This window comes from Saimiri boliviensis, chromosome 2, assembly GCF_048565385.1.
Source record: "Saimiri boliviensis isolate mSaiBol1 chromosome 2, mSaiBol1.pri, whole genome shotgun sequence".
Classification (NCBI taxonomy): domain Eukaryota; kingdom Metazoa; phylum Chordata; class Mammalia; order Primates; family Cebidae; genus Saimiri; species Saimiri boliviensis.
The window spans coordinates 149454285-149477176 of NC_133450.1; positions in this window are offsets into that span (position 1 = coordinate 149454285).

The window sequence follows — 22892 nt, forward strand, 5'->3', positions numbered from 1 at the left end:
TTCCACAAGAGCCTCCATAGTAGCTGAGACTACAGGTGCACACCACCACACCTGGCTAGGCAACACATTTTAAAATATTGAAACACCCTGAGATCTCTTTTTCTGCCTTCTTCTTCGTCTACAACTTTCTCCTAAGTTGTCTAATTCAGTTTCATGGTTTCAAATACTACGCTTTGAGGACTTTGAAAATTTTATCTCTAAAATCTCTTTGCTCCAGATCCATATCCATCTCCATATATCAGCATATCCATTTTGCATTAATATCATTGAAAACTTAGGCCAAACAGAAATCTTTACTCTCCTCACCCACCTTGCGTACATTTATATACACCTCTTAAGTCTTCTTCATTGTCATTGAATCAACTCCCAACCAGTTATTCAAACTTAGAATCATCCTTGATTATTTTCTTCACACTATACTTTTATCTAAACCATTAATAATTCTGCCTCCTTTGTCTTTAAAACATAACCCTTTTCTGACTCTATCTCATTATTTCAACCATTAACTCTTGCTCAAAATATAAAACAACTTTTTACCTGCTCATTCTGATCATGTTCAATACTCTCTGTCCATTCAATGACATCCAGAGTTATTTTTCCACGTGTACTTTGGACTTTTTCATTCATCAGGACAAAGACAAATCTACCCTTCTCATTGCAATTTATTAAAATCCAAAATCCTTTCTCACCTACCTTGCTTGCTCTACTTCCCTACACATACCATCTGAGTTACCATGTCCTATCCAAAATGGCAATATTTCTGTCAACTTAGAAGCCAAACTCTTTCCCATCTGTCATTGTTCCTTCTTCCTATAATTTCCTTTCATAGATACATACTTTTCATCATTCAGGTCTCAATTCAAATGTTACAACTTCACAGAGGCCCTCCTTGATCATCAAATTCTCCCTGTTCACTATCATATTTTCATATTTTGCTTTCTTCATTGAACTTATTAATGATCATATATTTGTTTACCTGTTTATTGCTTGTTTGTTCTTTTGTGGTTGTTGTTGTTATTGTTTTAGACGGAGTCCTGCTTTGTTGCCCAGGATGGAACGCAGTGGCAGGATCTCAGCTCACTGCAACTGCTGCCTCCCAGTTCAAGTGATTCTCCTGCCTCAACCTCCGAAGTATCTGGGACTACAGGTGTGCATCACCATTCCTGACTAATATTTGTATTTTTAGTAGAAACGGGGTTTCACCATGTTGGCCAGGATGGTCTTGAACTCCTGACCTCAGGTGATTTGCCCAACTTGGCCTCCCAAAGTGCTGGGATTACAGGCATGAGCCACCATGCCCAGCCCATTTTTATATCTCCTATACTGTTCAAAAGAATGTGTGTGATATAGGAAGTACTTTAGAAATTGTTTTTAATATCAAGATTTTGTTAACTATCTGTGAATAATGGCTTCAATTGAAAAAGCTATAACCAAAATAACAACGCTAACAAGTGCTGGGATTACAGGCATAAGCCATGGCACCCAGCCTAATTTTTTGTATTTTTAGTAGAGACAGGGTTTCACCATGCTGGCCAGGCTGGACTTGAACTCCTGACCTCAGATGATTCACCCACCTCAGCCTCCCAAAGTCCACTCTACTTTTGAATATTGTCTCAAGCTGACCAGAATATAACTCCCTTGACATGAGAAACCTCACCTCTTGTGTACAAAGCTACATCCCCAGCAACTGGCACAAAATAAGTGCTCAATAAAATTTACTAAAGGTTACATACATATTGTTGCAACATGACAATAAGAGAAAGCATCTAGACTGCTTAATGCAGGGCCTGGCATGTATTATAAATTGACTACACATTGTGATGGAGCTGAATAATAGTGAAACTCTCTACTGTGTCTTACCTCATCAACTGAAAGCAAAATACCACAGAGTTTTTTGAGATATGCTATTTTTTTTTGTCCTAAAATTATGTCAGTGTCATTAAAATAAATTTCTACATTATAAATATGTGAAAATGTTGTTAAAAGATGTTCACAGCTTGCTATCTGGCAGTATTACTATTACCTTATTCTACCCACACTTGCCCAAATAACACAGCAGGCCACTTTTAATTAATGCCCAGGGTTAAATGTCAGGTGCAACAACTTACTAATCTGTTATTTAGAGCAGCTGAGACCATGGAACAAATGAACCCCTGCCTATAGCTGCCCATAAGAAAGGCATTCTGTACCTCCTGAGAATGGGACAGCTTGGTTCTTTGCCCCCATAAACTGAACTTACTGAGTGACAAATCAGAACTGATGAATTCAAAGATGGCTAAGTCACTGGCTTTATAGCAGCAAGCACCACAGTGCACATAAAAGAAAGAACTTTTCCCAGACATTACCTACAGTAAAATTCTGAGTTTTTTTCTGGAAAGAAAGAAAGAAAGAAGCAACAAAAAAGATTAACCTAGTTGCATAAAGAGCAGTAAAGGACTCTGGCAATGCAGTTCGCGCTCGTAGGTTCGCATCGCCAGCGAACAGAAGGCTTGCTTTACCGCTCCCTCAGGAGCACGTCTCTCATTGAGTCCACATGCTGTGAGTCCAAGGCACTGTTTCTCTCGCTATATTTGGCTGACTGGTTATTTTACTTTCTTTTTGCTCTACTCATCTTGTTCTGTATCCCCCTGTGAGGTGAAAACAATCCAGATAGAACTAGACTGTCATACAGGACTCGTTATTTAATTTTCTGTTTCTGAATAATTCATAAAGAAAATCTTAACAACTTGCCTTTCCTGTGAGGTTGCCACACATCCAGTTTTGCTCCACACAGTGTCTTCCTTCTAAAAACAAGATAGCTCTGGGTTCTGATACTCCTCTGAACAAGGGATGAATGCCAGGCTTGAGGGTTTATTAACAGAAGCCTCTACTTTGTCCAGGCTGGTCTGTGCAGAGGCTTGCAATCATCCCACCCTTATTTCTCCCTCTACTCCATTGCTCATGCCATAACTGGGCTACCTACCCCTGTCCCATCTGTCAAGTCTTACCAACTCCTTGAGCCTGCCTGGGCACTCTGGCCCACAATACACTCTCATTCTTATAGTTCTTAGAGTGATTTGTCTAGCTCACTTATTTGTCTTGGTCTCGTGTTACCAGACTATATTTAGTTGTAAACTCTGCCTTAAGTATCCAAATAGGTATGTGCTCCATCATTCTAATAACCTAGTGTATTAGTCAGGGTTCTTTAGAGACATAATACCAATGGGATCAATCTATCTATTCTCTCTCTCTCTCTCTCTCTCTCTCTCTCTCTCTCTCTGTGTGTGTGTGTGTGTGTGTGTGTGTGTGTGTGTGTGTGTGTATCTTTCTAGAGAGAGAGGAAGAGAGAAACATTGAGAGAAATAGAGAGTTATTTTTTAAAGTTGGCTCACATGACTTTGAAGACTTGGAAAATCCACAATTTACAGAGTAGGCTGGCAGGTTACAGACCAAGGAAAAGTCACTTTGAGGTCAGAGGCAGTCTTCTGGCAGAAGTCTTTTTTGATAAATGGAGGATGGCCTTTGTTCTATTAAGGCCTTCACCTGATGGAAGGAGGCACTGCCACATTACGGAAGGTAATCTAAGCCCATCAACTTAAACGTTAATCCCATCCAAGAAAACATCTTCATAGAAACATCTGCAATCACGTTTGACCAAACATTTGGGCACCATTTGCAAAGCCAACTGGACACACTGAATTAACCATCACTCCTAGCAAATCAATTGTGCATAACAAGTTCTCAACATGTTGAATGTATATAGATATGAAGAAATGACCATTTGGGATTAATAAGCCAAATTTCTACAGGGTTGGACATAAACTCATTTTTCCAGCCTCATAGTCCACCATACTCTCTCACTTTCTGCTCCCCAATCACTGTGTATGCCTTGCTTCCCCTGGGAGGAAGGCTTTGCATGGACTGTACCCATTGTACAGCTGCTCTTTCCTCCACTTTTTACCTAACTTATACTCATCCTTCATTTATTCATAGATTTTGCAAGGAAACATTCCCAGACTCTCCAGATGAATTTAGTTTCCTGGATCACATGTTCTCAAACTTACAGATTACAATATACCTCTCTTTCATGGCTTTTAAGAAAGTGGTTTCACATTATTTGTTACACGTTACTTGATTAATATCTGTCTTTTACACTTGACATTAAATTTTATGAAAACAGAGAGTATGTCTGTTTTTGCTCACATTTGTATCCCCAGATTCTAACAGAGTTTCTGGTGCATAGGAAGTAATCAATATATTTTTGTTAACTTACTGGCTAAATGAATTATTAGCCATGAGATTAATATTGCTTCTCATAGAAGGCTTCTAAAAAGGCAGATAGAAGCTACATATCATTAAAACAACCAGACCAAACCATGAGGAAAGTCAAGCTATAATTAATTCTCTATGCAAAAGCCTAAATAATCAGTATGTCATCTGCCTGAACTGCCTGGCTATGTTATTACAAATACAGTCTCAGAATCATAACATCTTTCAATATCAGATATAGATGATGTTTCAGTACCACCTTCCATTAATTAACAAACATGGAGATTATGTTGAGAGAGAGGAAGGTTTCTTAAATTTAATGTTATTGACCACAGATAGAGTCTTCTAGACATCTGTTGCTCACTGATACATAACTGATTAGTAATGTATCAGTAAATATTTTAGACTGAACATAACTATACTTTTTAAGGTTGGAAAATCTGATTAGAATTGTACTCAATTTAAAAATTCTCTTTGAGTACTTCAAATTGTAGAAATTAGCCCTAGAAATGTTTGAGTTACATAAAAACATTACATCAGTTTCAACCTGGCTGTTGGTATCATTTTTTTCTGGCCTTTTATCAGGATTGTTGCCTTTCTCTAAACTTTTCCCCCTTAAAAGTTGAGAATGCTTAGATTGCCCACTCCAAATCTACCTATTTGTTATAATTTCACATAAACGGTAAAGGAGAATAATTAAAATGTCTCAATGTTTCACTCTAATATTTGTATAATCTCTCCTGTCTCAATGTTTTGTTCATTTACTCAGGTTTTACATTAGGTAGCTGTGTTATTGCTATAGCTCACCTGATCACTTATCCTTTGTATGTCTTTATTTCTTCACTTGTAAAATGGAAATAAAAATGTCATAACCCACAAGACTGTTCTGAAGATCAAGTAAAACACTTTATCTATATGTCCCTTAACTGAAAAATACATTGTAAATCACAGTGATCCATTTGATATATGATTATCGAACCTAATAACTGTAAATAAGCCTACATAAAAAACAAAATTCAAAACTCTTATGCCTAAAGTATCATACTAATTATCATCACATAAGTCTTCTGCTTAAATTATTCTTCCTCTTAAATACAGACTGTTTTACCTCAATATTTCTTAAAAACGAATTCATGCATAGCTGTTCGACAATAGAAAATTAAATCAGAATAACACAAAGGTTGACTTAATCCATATGCAACATTCCCAAGCAGTTAACATTTTCTCCCAATTAATAACTTCAGCTGAAAACAAAGTATACTAACACACCTAAAAATAAGAAGCCAGCATGAAGGAATACAGTACAAAGTAGATACCTTGCCATCAGTCAGCTTAGCCAAATAAATTTACAGTGAAGAACTTAAGTGGGTTTTCACCATCACATAGATATTGCTAAGTAGAAAATTTCTTCATACAATTCTGAAATCTAACGCCCTTGTCTCTCATCTAAGACATTCTGCAGTCTTAGTGATAATAGCCATGCAGTCGAGTACCAATAGTCTAGTCTTTAAAAGCAGAAAGACTTGAGTGCAAACTTTGGTTCCACCCACTCACCAGCTGACCAATCTTGGGTGAATCTCTAACCTTTAGATGCCACTGCCATTTGTTCATCTATGAAATAGAGTTAATAATATTGTCTTCCCTTAGTTCACTATGAGAATTCAATGACTTGATTTTTATAAAACACGATGCAACATAAGTACTGCAGTTTAAATTATTGTTGAGACAGAATCAATATTAACAGAGTGTGTACTTTGCTGTTAGTAAACTGATACAGTTTCTAGTCTTTGACTTTTTCTATATAACGTAAAGTATTGGTACATTATAGGTAATGAAAATGAATGTCCCACCTCTGTGTGAACAAAATTCAATGGATTGATTTTCATTCTATTTTGCCCGGTGTTAAATAAAAGTTTGACCTCCATTATTTGCATATCATCTGCACATTTTAAATGAAAGTATTGCATGATCTGGATTGCCATGCTGGATAATGATTTCAGCTCTTTGTTTCATATTTGTGTTTAGTCTTAACATCTCAACCTTCCTTGCCACACTTATGTCCTTAATTGTGGTTATGTTCAACCATTTATTACTGATATTAAAAGCAACAAACAGCAGATATCATTATCTTCATGGAGATCCCAAAGATTCTCCCAACCTGATGCTTAAATCTAAACCACTCAACATGTTTGGCAAAATACTCACAACACAGCTATCTGTTTTTGGAATAAGTGCCCCTCTCCATTCTACTTAATTGAAAACAACTCTAAATTGCCCTCCTGAGCATAAAGAACCAGGGATTAAGATATAGTAGCGGAAAAGTGTCAGGGTTTTAAAGACTTATATAAACAACACAGTTGTTTGAGCGGGTGACAAATAAATTCAGGCTCCCCAGGACACACTTGTTTAGGATTTTCCCAATTAGGCATTTTATTTGATCTTCGGGTCTGGGTGAGCCACAATTCTCTAGAATTGAAGCGGAGATTAATGGACCAGAGACAATGGCTAATTCATCTCCAGGGCTTTGTTCATTGCTTGTCTTTGCTAATTTAATACTGTTATTTCCAAACTTAAATAAATCAAAATGAGAATTGGACTAGAGCAGTGCATCCCGACAAGCTATCCAATCACAGGGTTATCCTCCAACACCCTTACTTTTATACTAGGTACCTTGACTTGAAAATAATGCTTCCCTTTTGGAGAGATGTAAACAGTGGATAAATAACATGTTGCATATTGTTTTGATTAAGCCATTGGTGGCAGGGAGTGTGGAGAATAACTTAGCATATTTCCAAAGAGACTGAAGACAAGTTTTAACAGAGTTTCAGTTTAAGGACCTGATTGCTCACAAATAGCTTAGAGGAGAGTGAGTACGATATGTGTTACACATAAAAGAAAAAGCAGGTTTTTCTTAATCAAAGCTCTACAATCTATAATGACACACAGCAAGCTGGGAAATCCTGCAGGGGTGGGCTTGTTTATTTTGTTTTATAAAATATGCCATATCTGTGGACCGACAAATATTGTTTTCTATCCTTTCATGCTCTTGTATTTAAATTTGAGAAATTCACATTATAAAGTGCATTTCTAGTAAAAAAAAAATAAATGATGCTTTTTCTATCTTATTAAAATAGAAATGAAAAATAACTTCTTTATCCCAACCCAGATAGAAAGACTTACTTGAGCATCAACAAATCAATTCAGCAATACAAAGAAGAGAAATGCTAAAAGCGGGGGAAATGATCCCATGTAAAAGTTTAAACTTCTAGTCCTTCACCTTTTTCAACCAGAGTGTAAATAATTCTGGGCTAAGATCTTGCAAGTTGAACAGCTAAACTCAGGGTATTACACTTTTAGATCCATTTGCATTAGTATATATACATATATATGCACACATATATATATATGCACACATATGTATATATATATACACACATATATACATTTCAAGCTCACAAACTCCTTAAAAATTGTTTACTTATGAAGCATGCTTTTCAGGACAATATGGAAATATATATGGTGACGTCTTTTAATTCTAGTTCATAAACACTGTTTCTTGTCATGCACAACTAATCGAACCTAAGTTGTTACTTTTTTAACATCTAATGAGTGCCTCTAATTTGTTCACAGAGTTGGTTATGCAATAACTGAAAATAATTTAAAAGCAGTCTATCTCCAATGTAAAAAAGCGTAATGGTAATAATTTATGTTTATTCTCTGTAAAAGATGTAACAGATTATCCGGTCTAGAGGCACTTCAAAAAAGTTCTTGTTTTCCCCAACATATAGAAAAGGGAGAAACCCCCCACAGCCACACAGCGAGTCTATAGCAAGTCCAGTTTTCTTTTTATCTTTTTATTACTTTGTGCAAAGAGTCTCATATAATCTCAGTTGTATAACTTGTATCCTTCTTTTCCTTTTTCTTTTTCTTTTATCTAACCACAGGGAGAGCAGCCTGGGAATTCAATCTTCCTTTGCCATGCTCCACCTGGAGTGCTAAGTCTATACGAAGTAGGTAACATCTTGAAGACACTTAATGAACTGTGGTTTGATGATTCCTCTTTCATTCTTGTTTCCCTTTTATAATCTTAACTTTCAGTTAAGTTCCTGTTCTTAAAATTTCCATTCTCAGAGAACATTCACACTTCATGAAAATAGCCATGCTTTCTAAGGGCTAATTGAAGCTCTACAGCTTGTATTACATCTTTTTAGCAAAATGATAAAATTATTTTATTTTAGAAAGAAGCTATGGAGAATTTCAGATAGTGATTTTCCTGTTAAAAAATGCATATACTCATTAAAAATACACTTCTTCATGTATGTGCAAATATTTACTGCACACCTGATAAAATAAGAATTATTGTTGTGGTAGATAAAACTCTGTCAAAGATATGGGTGCACACCTGTAGTCCTAGTTAGGCAGAAGGCTGAAGCTGGAAGATTGACTGAACTCAGAAATTGGAGGCTGCAGTGGGCTATAATCACACCTGTGAAAAGCCACTGCATTCCAGCCTGGGCAACATAGTGAGATTTTGTCTCTATTAAAAAAGGAAAAAAAAATAAGTCTGTAGGAATTTACAAAAATAACCAGTTGATGATACAGTTTTTTTTTAAAAAAAAAAAAAGGAAAATAGAAAGCAGAAATATCCATGCATTTTGAAAGGTATAGAAAAATACTATGTGATTTCAGAATAAAAGCCTCTAACATATTTGGAACACTTACTAAATATAGGACAATATTCTTAAACACTTTAGTAGCAATAATTCATTGAATTCTCATTAACTACCCTATTAATAAGTATGATTTTTATCCAAGTTTTAGTGACGAGGAAACTGAGACTCAGAAATAAGTAGTGGATCATGGATTTTAACTGAGGCACAGCAAAACTACTTAAGGAGTTGACACGATACATTGTCTTCCTTAGAATAATGAAATATAATATTTGTGCAAGTTATAAATAAAACCAAAAAAGCTGTGAGTACTCAGTGCACAATTCTGTACACATTATTTATTCAGATAAACTATAAAATCAAACACAAAAAGACTCATTTTTTGTGTTGGAGGACTTGAAAAAGAAAATACAGTTGCCATTATTATCATGTAGTCATCAACAATTCTTTCCTAATCTAATAGATTGATCTATTATATTTGAATACACATGAAACACTAAAAATTTCCAAAATTAGCAGGAAAATTAAAAGGAAAAATCTGTTAGCAATTCATATGAAATTTTAAAAATGCAAGTATAGTACCTAAAGGGCTGCAGCACCAAAAATCTGTGCATCTCTGGAGAAAAAAATCAGTGTTCAAATGATTTTTGTAAATAAACAGAATAGGTTAAAAATTGCATTCAAAGTAGAAGCATATGAAGCACATAAAACTAGTAAAAGATATTTCACATTCTCCTTGCTGCATTTCACTTTCTGTGCGAAAGAAGGCATTCTTTAGCAACTAAACATGGCTCACAGGTGAAGAGAGTTGAAAAGTACATTTATTATGACTAAACCTAATAGTATACCTAAGTTCCACAAATCAAAGTACTAGTCCTCTTATTTGTTCATTTTCCTCTTCTTTATTTGAATATACTTTCTAAGATATCTCAACAGAATCAAAAATGAAAATATTAACTATTAATTATATTACTAGCAGTAGATTAAATCATTTAGCAAGTTACACCTTTTAAAGGACAAGTGAAGTCAATTCCTAGACCATTTTTCTCACTACTAATATTTATATAAATTTTAAAAACAGTTCTTTTAATATTTATATAAATTTAAAAAAACAGTTGCTTAGAGTAAGGACTCTAATATGTTACTCTTCATATAATCAATAGGAGCTACTGCTCTCACTTCCAAGTTTAGATCCCTGATATTTTTGGAACTTAAGAGAAATTATGATTTGTAAAACAGAATTTTTGATAAAATGTGTTTTCTTCATTCAACAAAAATGTAGAATTTGTGCTAGAAACTGAGAAATACATGAATTCAGGAAACAGCATATTTAAAGTGGGCAAAATAGAAGAAATTGGCTAAAGAACAAAGGATGATGTAGTGCCTCATACCTAGTTGCTGTGAGGGGCTTCACTTAGCCCTAGGACTATGTAAAGAGAAGGAGCAGTTACTGGAGCCCAGAGAGCACTGAATGGAATGGGCTATCTCTCAGCAGCCTGGGAACCAATTCCAGCTTAACTCTGTCCCCACCTGTGATCCCCTGCTGGTACCTATCATCAGTTTAACCCAAACAGACACCCCTGGGAACACAGACAGAAAAAAAGTAGATATTGGACCTGGAAGACGTAAAGGCAAATATCCAACACAAACATACTACAGCATTTTTCTTCAAATAGCTTAATGAATAATAAAAGGACAGACATATGAACCAATTAGGACAGCAAAGTGTTTCCGGTTCTATAATAACATTGAACAAACTACTTAAGGCCTTATGAAGCTCTCAGTCTTCACATTGCTCTTTCTATCAACCAGTGCAACAATACCCACAAAACAAAACAATGAAATTACAGGAAGGTCCCAATAAAGAAGGAAGGAAGGAAGAGCAACAGAAGAGAAGAAGGCTAAGAACACAGAAAAATACAATGTTTAGTTTCCACCTTAAAAAGGGGTAATAAAAACATTATAATAAATGTCTGATTTCCCCCCAAAATTTAGAACAAATGGTATCTGTTTTTGGCATCTTGGCCTGGGGATGAATATCTACACTAACTCTCAAAGAAATTATCACTGTATAGAAAATAGGGAATCCTTGTACACTGTAAGTAGAAATATAAATTAATACAGCCATTATCGTAAACAGTGGGAAGCTTCCTCAAAAAATCAAAACTAGAACTACCATTTAATCTCATAATCCCAGTACTAGGTATACATCCAAAAGAAATGAAATCAGTATGTTGAAGAGAAATCTGCACCCGCATTACTCACAATAGCCAAGATAAGGAATCAAGCTAAGTGCCCATCAATGGATGAATGGATAAAGAAAATATGGTGTATATACACAATAGGATACTATTTGATCATAAAAAAAATGAAGGAAATCCTGTCATTTGCAACAGAATGAACCTGGAGAACCTTATGTTAAAGGAAATAACCCAGGTACAGAAAGACAAATACCACATGATCTCACTCATATGTGGAATCTAAAAAAGTTGACCTCATAGAAGTAGAAGTAGAATGGTGGCTATCAGGAGCTGGGGTGATTTTGGTAGATGGGGGGGCATGGGGAGAAGCTGACCAAAGGTGCAAGAAAAATAAGCTCAAGAGTTCTGCTATACAACATGATCATTACAGTTAATTATATATTATACTCTTGAAAAATGCTGAGAATAGTTGTAAAGTGTTCTCACCACAAAATGATAACTATGGCAACCAATGCATAGGGTTAGTCATTCCACAATGTATACAATATACTCCAAACATCATACTATACACAGTAAGTATATAAATTTTATATGTCAGTATAAAACATATATATATGAAATCATATGCAAAACATATATATATATATATATATATATATATATAAAACATGAAATCATCATTGATTGACAGATTCATTAACATTCAAAATGTTAGAAAGGACCTCAAGGAAAAAACTGCAGCTCAATCTACTTGGCTTAAGCATTCTCCTTCCCTTTGCTTCCTACACAGAGCTGGGACCAAAGGTGCATGACACCAAGCCCAGCTAATTTTTTTTGATTTTTGTAGAGATTGGTTCTCATTTTGTTGCCCAGACTAGTCTCACAATCCTGGATTTAAGCAATCCTCCTGCCACAACTTCCAAAGTGCTGGGATTATAGGCATGAGCCACTGTGACTGGCCTGCTATCCCTCTCTTTTCTTGTTTCCTTTCATTCCTGTTTTCTTCTTATGTAGATTTTGAATATTTACTGTATGGTGTGCTCTTTCCAATAAGCCAGTTGGAAAAAATGGCAAGCAAAGTAGACACATTCCTTGACATCATAAAATTATATTCTACTGGGCAGAACTGAAACAAGTAAACATAAATATAAAATACAACGTGGAAAATTCTATAATGAAAAAGTAGAGAGCAACTTGAAAGAGTGTAACAGGGAATAACCAACTTAGTCAAGATGTAGGGTGATGGGCATGAATCCAGGAAAGCTTCCTTAAGACAGCAATGTTTGAGCAGAGAAGTAAAGCAACGAAGAATAAGAAATGCAACACAAATCTGCACTGTATCCTACAGAATTTTAGAATCTGAGTAATTCTGTTGAAATAATGCAGATTATGGACATCAGAAAGACATTTGGGATAACTATACACACAAAAAAACAGGGATATTTAAAAGTAGGAATGTACTTACCTCTACTTATCAGTTTTATATGGGAAACAAGAAAAGAGTTACCAGCTTTTAGGAATAATGAGGCCAGAATAAAAGGGTAAGACACACACTGAGAAAAACTTTGAGGATATTTGTAATATATTCTAGAGATCTCTATCCCTCCATACTAAAGCAAGTGGAAGATTTTTATTTCAGTCAAAAATTGAAGCAATTAGTAAAAGTGTGAAATCCATAATCATTTGTTGAGCTGCTTTTAAAAGTGTTTATCATCACATTTAGTAAATTTCACTATCGTAATTGACCATATTCTTCTCTCACACATGGCAGGAAGAAGCACACATGCTCCTTATTGATGCCACTAGAAGGCACATGCAATAAACCCCAGGAGCAAAATTTAACTTTAATGCATATATAGAAGAATCATTTTACTCATAACTATGCACAAGTATAATTACTGAACAAGGATGAAATAGCATGCAATTAAGTGGAATACCCAGGGATCACCCAGGACATAGTTACAGAATAGAAGAGACCAAAGGATACAGAGACATCTACTGTTTAGAGGATCTCAAAATCATCCAAGGATACTGTTCTTTTTCCATCTCTGTTGACTTACCTCAGAGTAGTCAAGAAAGGTGTTCTCATGGTAGATGAAGAACTACCCCCTTCCCACACAATCCTCTGTCCTCTCTATCCTGGTTACATGCAGATGCCCTCTAGTAGTATACACTACTTAATGTATTCCTTAATATATTACATTTATCCTTACAGAATAAGAAAAAAAGGCACCATAAAAAAAAAACATGTACTGCATTTGTTATGGGATTGCCAGCTTTTGATGGCTGTGTCTTAGCCACCACAGTAAGAGAAGGTGGGGTCTCAAGTCACCAAGACCTTAGAAATTGCCACACTTAATGTGTGATTTTACATAGTGTATTTTAAGAATAGTAATCATATGCCCCAGTTTTCTCAGAACAGTCTCAATTTGTGCCTATTGCTTCCATGTAATTATTAATGGTATCGAATTTTATTTTCAAAGGTGTACAGATTTAGATAAGTTGAATTGTCACTTTATCAAAAAAGATGGTGTAAGGATAGCATGCTAGGAGAGTTTGCCCTTAGAGAAAATCAGTACTTTCAAGAGAATAACATTAACTTCTAATCGATGTGTGTATAATTTCTCTGTGCAACAGTTTTTCAACAAATATGCATTTTACAGTGGAAAGACAGTGGATTAAATGAGATGATCGCATAAATAATATATAAGAAACAAATTCACACTTACTTTGGTACAGTGTATTGGTTCATTTTCACAATGTTGTAAAGAAATACCTGAGATTAGATAATTTATAAGAAAATATACTTAATTGACTCACAGTTTCGCATGGCTGGGGAGGCCTCAGGAAACTTGCAATCCAGGCAGAAAGCAAAGGGAAAGCACCTTCTTCACAAGGCCGTAGGAGAGAGGGGAGAGTATAAAAAAGGAACTTGTGAGAACTCACTCACTATAACAAGAACAGCATGGGGAAAGCATCCCCATGATCCAATCATCTCCCATAGGGTCCCTCCTTCAAGACATGAGGATTATGGGGGCTACAATTCAAGGTGAGATTCTGGTGGGGACACAGAGCCAAACCATATCAAACAGTAATGAATTACTCCCTAGCCACTTGAGAGATGAATGCCATTCTTATTCTTGCAATTTCTTCATCAACATTTTAACCTGTATCAGGTCAATCTGGATCATTGTGTAATTACATTATTACACTGACTTTCTATGCACTGGTTTATTTACTCTCCAGGATCAAAGATACTCTCATAGTATGCTAACATATGACAAGAAAGGTGAATAATCTCCTTATCTTAGGGCAGGTTGTGAGTAAACCATGCTTTTGTTTTCTTCAAAAAATGACACCTGAATGGACTTGCTGAAACACTCAGGTATGTGAAGCAAATAAACATAGGAGAAAAACATTACAGCCCACCTCACGGACTGCCTTTTTTATACAGATTGCACTTTATTTTTATCTCAATACCCTTTAAAATGTTTTAAATTCCGCATTTAAATACATATGAAGATATTCTGTTACTCATATAAAATTTCCCTTGAGAATGAAGACCATACTAGTGTAATTCTTTGCATAAAATAGAAAGGAAGCACAAGCTGGACAAAAAGTTCCTAAATATACTTTCAAATCCATTCATTCTCTATTGTGAAAACCATGTCTGCTGTCCTCTACTAAAAACTGGTAAGGAAGTTTGAGATAACTAAAATCTTATAATAAAAGGGGATCTCTGAAATGCTTTTTACCTACAGTTTGTGAAATAGTAGTTGAGTCCAATCCAATAGTCATGCTGTATTACATCAATTCAAAATGGATATCTGAAAGAAAAAACAAGAACATGTGATTTATTTAAGTAATATAGTATTAAAACCTATGTTTGAGTTCCCCCAGAGGAATGAACCAATCAAATGGAAACGGAAAGAGGGAATGAAGTTTCTGCTAAAACATAAGCAAAGAATAAGACAAAAGCGTAGCTAAAAACTCTCCTCATTGGGGGGTAACATTTATTTCCAGATAAATACGCCATGCTCTTTGGATTTGGTTCCAACACCTATTTACGTAGAAGGAAAAAGAGAACCAACCAAATGTCCCCCTTTGCCACTTCAAGGAGTAACTGCTGGGAAGAAGCAATTACAGTCAAATTGCTTACACCTTAAACCCCAGGTGCTCTAGATGGATGGACAATCCCCTACAGTGTGAAGCTGTAGCTCAGAGACTCAGGGGAGTGGCAAAAGGCAAAGCCTTGTGAGCCATGTTTTGTAGCAAAGAAAGCAGAAAGATCTTCAAAGTTAGAAGACAAGATGCCTAGGGAAATGGAAGAAAGCTCTGTTTCAACAACAAAAGCATTTGTCAGGGTAAAATGAAAAATACATAAGAAAGAAAATATATGGGAGGAGAGGGATAGTATATAAATGAAAAGGGTGACTCATTGCATCTACAGGTTTCCCAGTTGGACTGAGGGTTACATATACAGGAAATTGTGTAACTGGAATGTACAAGGTTCTGTGAGGAGCCAGTGATGACTCATACATAGAGGGAGAGATGGTGTCTTCTCCAGTAAGTATTTAGAAGAGAAAGGGCAAGCTAGCCTGAAAATGATCAACATGGGAACATGTATACATTGGTTGAACGACTAGTTTAAGAAGATAAATTGTCTTCAGCAAATGTGCAGTGGTTTGAGAACTCCGCCATCACACTTACTGAGTCTGGGTTCCTGGTTCTACCACTTAGTAGTTGTATGATCATAGGCAGGTGTTTAAAACTATGAAATGAAAATCATAATGATATGTATGATCTTCACGATTATGGTAAGGATGAAATTAGATAGTACATATAAAGGTATCTAGTAACCTCATTAGCACAAATATTCAAATAGAAGTAGTTGTACTATTTGTCCTGGCTCTAGTCCTTCGTCCTGGCTTTGCTCTACATCCCCTCAACAGTGCTGATTTTATTACATGGAAATAGGAAGCTACTGATGGCAAGCCATCTTATAGCACTCTGGCAATAACACCTTTCCATGTTTGTAAAAGTGTGTTGAGTAACTAGAGAGATAATAAGGGATGTATTACAAATTCTCTTTATGTTGCACATGTTCTGATCAATTACGTTATCAGTAAGTGAGAATTAGATTTACACATTAGTTGAATTTTTGGGTAACAAATATTTCCCAATATTAGTTCTTATTAGATAGATGTTTTTTCTCCACCAAGATCAACTCTATTCTTGGATTTTACAATAGGTTTTCGTTGTTTGAAACGTTTATATGCAAATTTCTACTAAGGAAATCCCAAACCAGCTATGAGCTGGTGTACCTTGCCCTTTAATTGATTTCCAGGTAGAGAGCACTGCCCAGGGAGTCATGCAACACACACTCCTGTTGAGCCATTCTCCTTTATCTCGATTACCCTTGATGTGTTATCAGGAAACCTGTAGTGCTCTCACTCTTCAGGGAATCATTTTTTCCTTTGGGTGGAGATGCTAGGGTTTTACAGATAACTCAGTTGGGGGTTTTCATGGCCATACCTCTTACAAACTGAGAAGCAAAACTTCTCTTGCAGCTAATATAATTCAGCATCATAAATTTTAGCAAGCTTCTATTTAACATGAGCATATTCAACAATATAGTCTTTTAAATAAAGCACTTTTTTTTTTTTTCATTTTGTTTGTCAACACTGTTTGATGCTCTGGATGATTTACTCAAGAGCAAACACTATCAGATACCTGAGGTTTCTCTGTACTACTACCTCAGGGGGGCTTCAAACCCCGCCACCTCAGATCTCAGACTTCAAAGAGTTTCCCCTGAAGCTGTGTTTACAGCATAAGCTAAAAAACAAGGTCCTGCTTGCTTTCACACACCTTTTCACCACGTTAAAAATCCTAGCTGCACCAAAATAACAACTCTTTCTACATCAGTTGGTGGTGGGTTTGGAGTTTGCTGCCATGCATTTTAACTTTTTAAAATCACAAACTACAAGCCAAGTGAAAAATAATCTAAGTGGACTTTTGCCAGATCTTATATCCAATACTTTTCTCTTCATAGGATATAGCTCCACCTTATGGTGGGAAGTTATTTAAAGTGGAGACAGGATATGTAAGGCATAATGGTGGCATGTACTTTTTTTCCTCTAGAATCATGCTTTTCCTTTCACTTCAATTGCAACTGCAGTTCTATGTGCCAAAGAGGCAGGAAGTCAGTTCCTCCATTTTTCTTCCTTACAAGTCTGTAAAAGACTTGCATTAAACGTAGTTAACGACTGCTTGGAGCACAAGGGTTTTTAAGGAGACAAAGGAAAGATAGGTTTATAAAGCTTACCAAGGGAAAAAAAAAAAACACAGTTATGTTCTTTGATATTCTGATTAATAGCATTGTATTAAGTTTCTCTCTGATATTATATTACCTAGTCTCTCTGTTCATCTATTTTCTGTGTTTTAACCATCCTTCTCCTTTCTTCAGTGACAGTTTTTACATGCTGGTTTCTGGAAACTAAGATTTACCTACTGCTGGCCTAAACAATGAGTCAAGTTTTCTTTTAGATTCTTGAAAATTCTACCCTAAAGATTTGCTCTTCTCATATTCCATCTATTTACAGTTGTATCTTAGACAAGGTGACAGTTGGCAAATATTGTTTTTCTTCATGCTTTGTTATTGAATATACTGGCTATATTAGAAATCTGTTTAACTCTCACAGGGAACTTCTAAAATTTCTTCACAGTGCTTTTTATATAAAATTTAGGAAAAGAGAAAGGAATTAATTTTTGTTGCCATCCTTTCTTGTGCCAGTAACTCTGCTAGGCAATGGAACATATTTTATCCAAATTCAACCTATAACTATTTTCTAAAAGATTCACATTTCCAATTTTCCAATAATATGTATATGGGTTTCCCAAAGTCAGGCAGCTGATAAATATTTCATCTTGCTACAACACTGCACAATTTTTTTTAAATCACACCAATTGGCAGAAAGTTTGAGAAATTAGTTGTGTGGCAGGTAAATATCTAGCGTCTTTCAAATCCCACTCTCAATAGATACTTAATTCGGTTGCATGTTTCCCCAGAACAATAAAGAAATTAAAAGGAATCTTATCAGAACTGAATATATCTTACTCTAGCCAAATAGTAAAGGTTTATAGAGCATTTTCCGTATGTCAGATATTATGTTAGGTGTTTGGGGGTTATAAACAGAAAAAAAGTATCACTCCTCTCCTTGGGGATACTAGAGAAATAATTAATCCAAGAAACACTGCGAAACAACTTTCACGTGCCTCACAATGGAGAGGACGCAAGGCTGCATCTGCAGGGGAAGGAAGATTTGGACCAGGTGCAGTAATTTGTAAAAAACTTCAGTTACAATCACCAATAATTAGCACAACCACAAGAAAAAGGATTCAATACTTTGTAACCAAGAGGAAGGGAAAAAGGAGCTTTGAAATGCTTCATTGGGAAAGCCTCACTGGAGCTAGATCTTTAAGGTGAATCTCTCAGACACTTTATTTCAAATTACGTAGTATGAAGTAAAGCAGCTTCATTTCAAAGATAAATTTAAATTGGATTATATGTGTGGAATTTTGTTATTTTCTGTGGTCAATAAGCCAAAATATCTAGATGAGAATAGCACACATTTTTATCTTGTAAATTGTAAAAGATCCAGTAACTGCTCTACGCTTTCTGCAAAGCCCCCGAGTGCTTACTATGATCTTCTGGTCAGGTTTGAATCTAAGCTCCTTCCTCAGCTTATGTAGATCACTTGGGACAATTTCTATCCTTTGCTTGCAGCTCCTTCAAGATATGGAATTCAGCCCTTTTCTTTATTTCTATTGTATAAATTACTTCCATGAGAATTTTTGAGTATATCACAAATGCACTTTGGGGATGGAAGACAGGTTTGGGGAAATTAGAGAGAATTAGATATTAAGATAATGATGATGGTGGTGATAAATACACGAAGGTTATGATAAACAGAAGTGCCTTAGCCTGTTTTATGTTATAACATAATACTGAAACTGGGTAATTTACAGAAAAAATAATTTTATTTGGCTAATGATTCTGCCACGATCAGGCAGCCCATCTGGTGAAGGTCATTTGTTGCTTCAACTAATTGCTCAAAGTGGAAGGACAAATGGGCACCTGCAGGGAGACATACAGGAAAGGCTGGGCTCACTTTATAACAACCTGCTCTCACAGGAACTATTCCATTCCTACGAGAGTGAACACTCTTTCCCACAAAAGGGCACTAATCTATTCATGAGGGATTCACCATATTATCCACACCTCCCATTAGGCCTCACTACCCAACACTGACGTATTGCGTATATTAGTTCATTTCCATACTGCTATAAAGAACTTCCCAAGACTGGGTAATTTATAAAGAAAAGAGATTTAATTGACTCACAGTTCTACATGGCTTGGGAGGCCTCAGGAAACCCACAATCATGGCAGAAGTCAAAGTGGAAGCCAGAAACCTTCTTCACAAGGCATCAGGAAGGAGAAGTGCCAGGTGAAGGGAAAGCCGCCCCTTATAAAACCATCAGATCTCGTGAGAACTCACTCACTATCATGAGAAAAGCATGGGGGAAATTGCCTCCACGATTCAATTACCTCCACCTTGTCTCTTCCTTAACACGTGGGGATGATGGGATTACAATCCTTAACACAAGGGCATTAGAGGGATTACAATTCAAAATGTGATTTGGGGCCGGGTGCAGTAATCCCAGCATTTTGGGAGGCCAAGACAGGTTGACGACTTGAGGTCAGCAGTTCAAGACCAACCTGGCCAACATGGTGAATGCTTGCATCTACTAAAAATACAAAAATTCAATACAAAAATTAGCCAGGCATAGTGGTGGGCACCTGTAGTCCCAGCTAGTTGGGAGGCTGAGGCAGGAGAATCTCTTGAACCTAGGAGGTGTAGGCTGCAATGAGCTGAGATCACGCCACTGTACTCCAGCCTAGGTGACAGAGTGAGACTCCATCTCAAAAAAAAAAAAAAAAGAGAGAGAGAGAGAGAGAGATTTTGGGTGGGAACAAAGCCAAACTATGTCATTAGGAATCACATTTCAACATGAGTTTTGGAAGGAACACACTCAAACCATAGCATTCTGCCTCTCGCCCCCTGAAACCCATACTATTCTCACAACAAATGACAATCATCCAATCCCAATTGTCCCCAAAGTCCTAACTTTCTCTAGCACCAACTTAAAAGTCAAAAGTCTCATTTGAGACAAGGTAAGTTCCTTACAGCTGTGAGAATGCAAAATCAGAAATCAAGTTATCTACTTCCAAGATACAATAGATACACATTGGGCAAACATTCCCATTCTAACAGGGAAAAAAGTGGGGGAAAAAAAGGAGTGACCAGCCCACAGCAAGTTCAGGGTCCAGCAGGTCAGACATTAAATCTTAAAGCTTCAAAATATTCCATATGCCACCTCCTTTATACACTGGATTGGAAGCTGGGCCAGCAAGGCCTCAGATAGCACCACCTCGATGGCTTTGCTAAGTGCAGCTCATGTGGTTGTTCACTGGTTGGAGTCCAGTGCCTATAGCTTTCTCAGACAGGCAATGCATGTTGCTAGTGGTATAACCATTCTGGGGTCTAGAAGGTGGCAGCCCCACCCCCACAGCTCCGTTAGGCACTCCAGTGACTTCTCTGTGGCAGCTCCACCTCTGAGGCAGGTTTCTGTCTGGACTCCCAGGCAGCTTGGTACATCCTTTGATGAAGGTTCTCATGCCTCCATGACTCTTGCATTATACAGGCCTGATGAATCAGCACCATGTGAATGTGGACACTTCCCAGGCCTACCACCTGCAATCTCTGAAGTAGCAATTCAAACCACACCTGCAGCTCCTTGAGCTATGACTTAAGCGACCAGAGTACCAAAATGCCAGAATCATGTTTCCAAGGCAACTCTGGACCTACCGTGAGCCTGTGGAGATTACGCCAGGTCTATCTCTTGAAATCATTCTACCCTCTGAGGCCTGTGGGCCTTTTTCACAATGTGGTGATGCACACAGCACTGACTCCCTTTTGTTCATGCTCTCTTTTGTTCTCTTTATCAAGCGGTCCTTGGGCACCGACATCCTTAGCACTCTCATACAAATACAGCTTTTTGCTCTTTACGTAGTCAGGCTGCAAACTTTCCAAAATTTTCCACTCTACTTCCCTTTTAATTATAAATTCTGTCTTTATTATTTTGCGCTCAAATCTCAGCACAAGTGGCCAAAAGTAACTATGTAACTCCTTCTATATTTTGCTGAGAAATTTATTCTGCCAAAAATCCTAATTCATCACTCTTAACTTCTGTCTTCCATAAAGCCCTTGGGCATGGACACAATGCCATCAAGTTCTTTGTACATGTATAACAAGTGTGCTTTTACCCACAACTTCCCACTCCTCATTTTTATCTGAGTCCTTATCAGCATGGTCTTTGCTCATCAAATTTCTGTGTGCATTTGGTCATGACTACTTAACCAGTCTCAAAAAATTTCCAAACTTTCCCTAGTCTTCTCATCTCCTGCACCATCACCATAATTGCCTTTGATACTCTGTGCACAGCAGTACAGACCTTTTCTGATCTGCTCCACCAAATTCTTCAAGCCACTAGCCATTACCCAGTTCCAAAGCCACTTTCACATTTCCATGTGTCTGTATAGCAACACCTCATACCTCAGTACCAATTTTCTATCTTAGTTTGTTTAATGTTGCTATAACAGAACACCTAAGACCAGTAATTTATTTAAATAAAGAAATTTAATCGATTTCTGATTCTGGAAGCTGGGAAGCCCAAGATCAGGTAGCCCATCTTCAATTCATGGTGGAAAACAGAAGGGCAAGTGGGCACATGCAAAGAAACACATACAAGAGGTTGGACTTGTTTATAACAACCCACTCTACTGGAAACCAATCCATTCCTGCACCAGTGAGAGCTTACTCACTCACATAAAAGGGCATTAATCAATTCATGAGAAAATTTCCCTCATGACCCAAACACCTCCCACTATGTTCTATCTCCCAACACTGCCATACTAGGATTCAAATTTCAACTTGAATTTCAGAGGGGACACACTCAAACCACATCAGATAGAAGATAGATAGATAGATAGATAGATAGATAGATAGATAGATAGATAGATAGATAGATACATGCATACATACATACATACATACATGGATACACACATACATAGATAGATAAATAGTTTCACAAAAATGCAAAAATTCTTTAAAGTGAATAGTAGATATTTTGTAATCAAAACTTTTCTGGACCATTTTCAAAACACATCCTCTTGCTTCCTGCCAAATTGCTCAGACTTTCTTCCCACTGCTTTCCTCGTCACCCACAGGAACTCCAAATTCTTCTTTGCCTTTTTGCAGAAAAATATGGCAATTACTCCAAACTCAACACAGTCAATCTTTACGAATTCTTTCTTATCAAAGAATCTAAAGAGAACAAAAGAGCCTTTATTTTACCATAAACCACTAGCTTTATAAGGCAGCCATGGTTTTTGATAGCGCTATTTTTTTTTTCTCAGTTACACATAAACTGGTCACCACAGTGTATAACATTCAGTAATTTCTTAGTAAATGGTGACATAAGTTGATAATAATTTAGCAAGAAAATCAAATTAAGAATTATCATAATAGTTAACATACTTAATCAAATAGACATAAAATTTTTATTATACACTGTCATAGACTTTATAATTTTAATTTTGTTCACCAGAAAACTTATTTAGCTTTAATAGTGTTTTTAATGACTTATG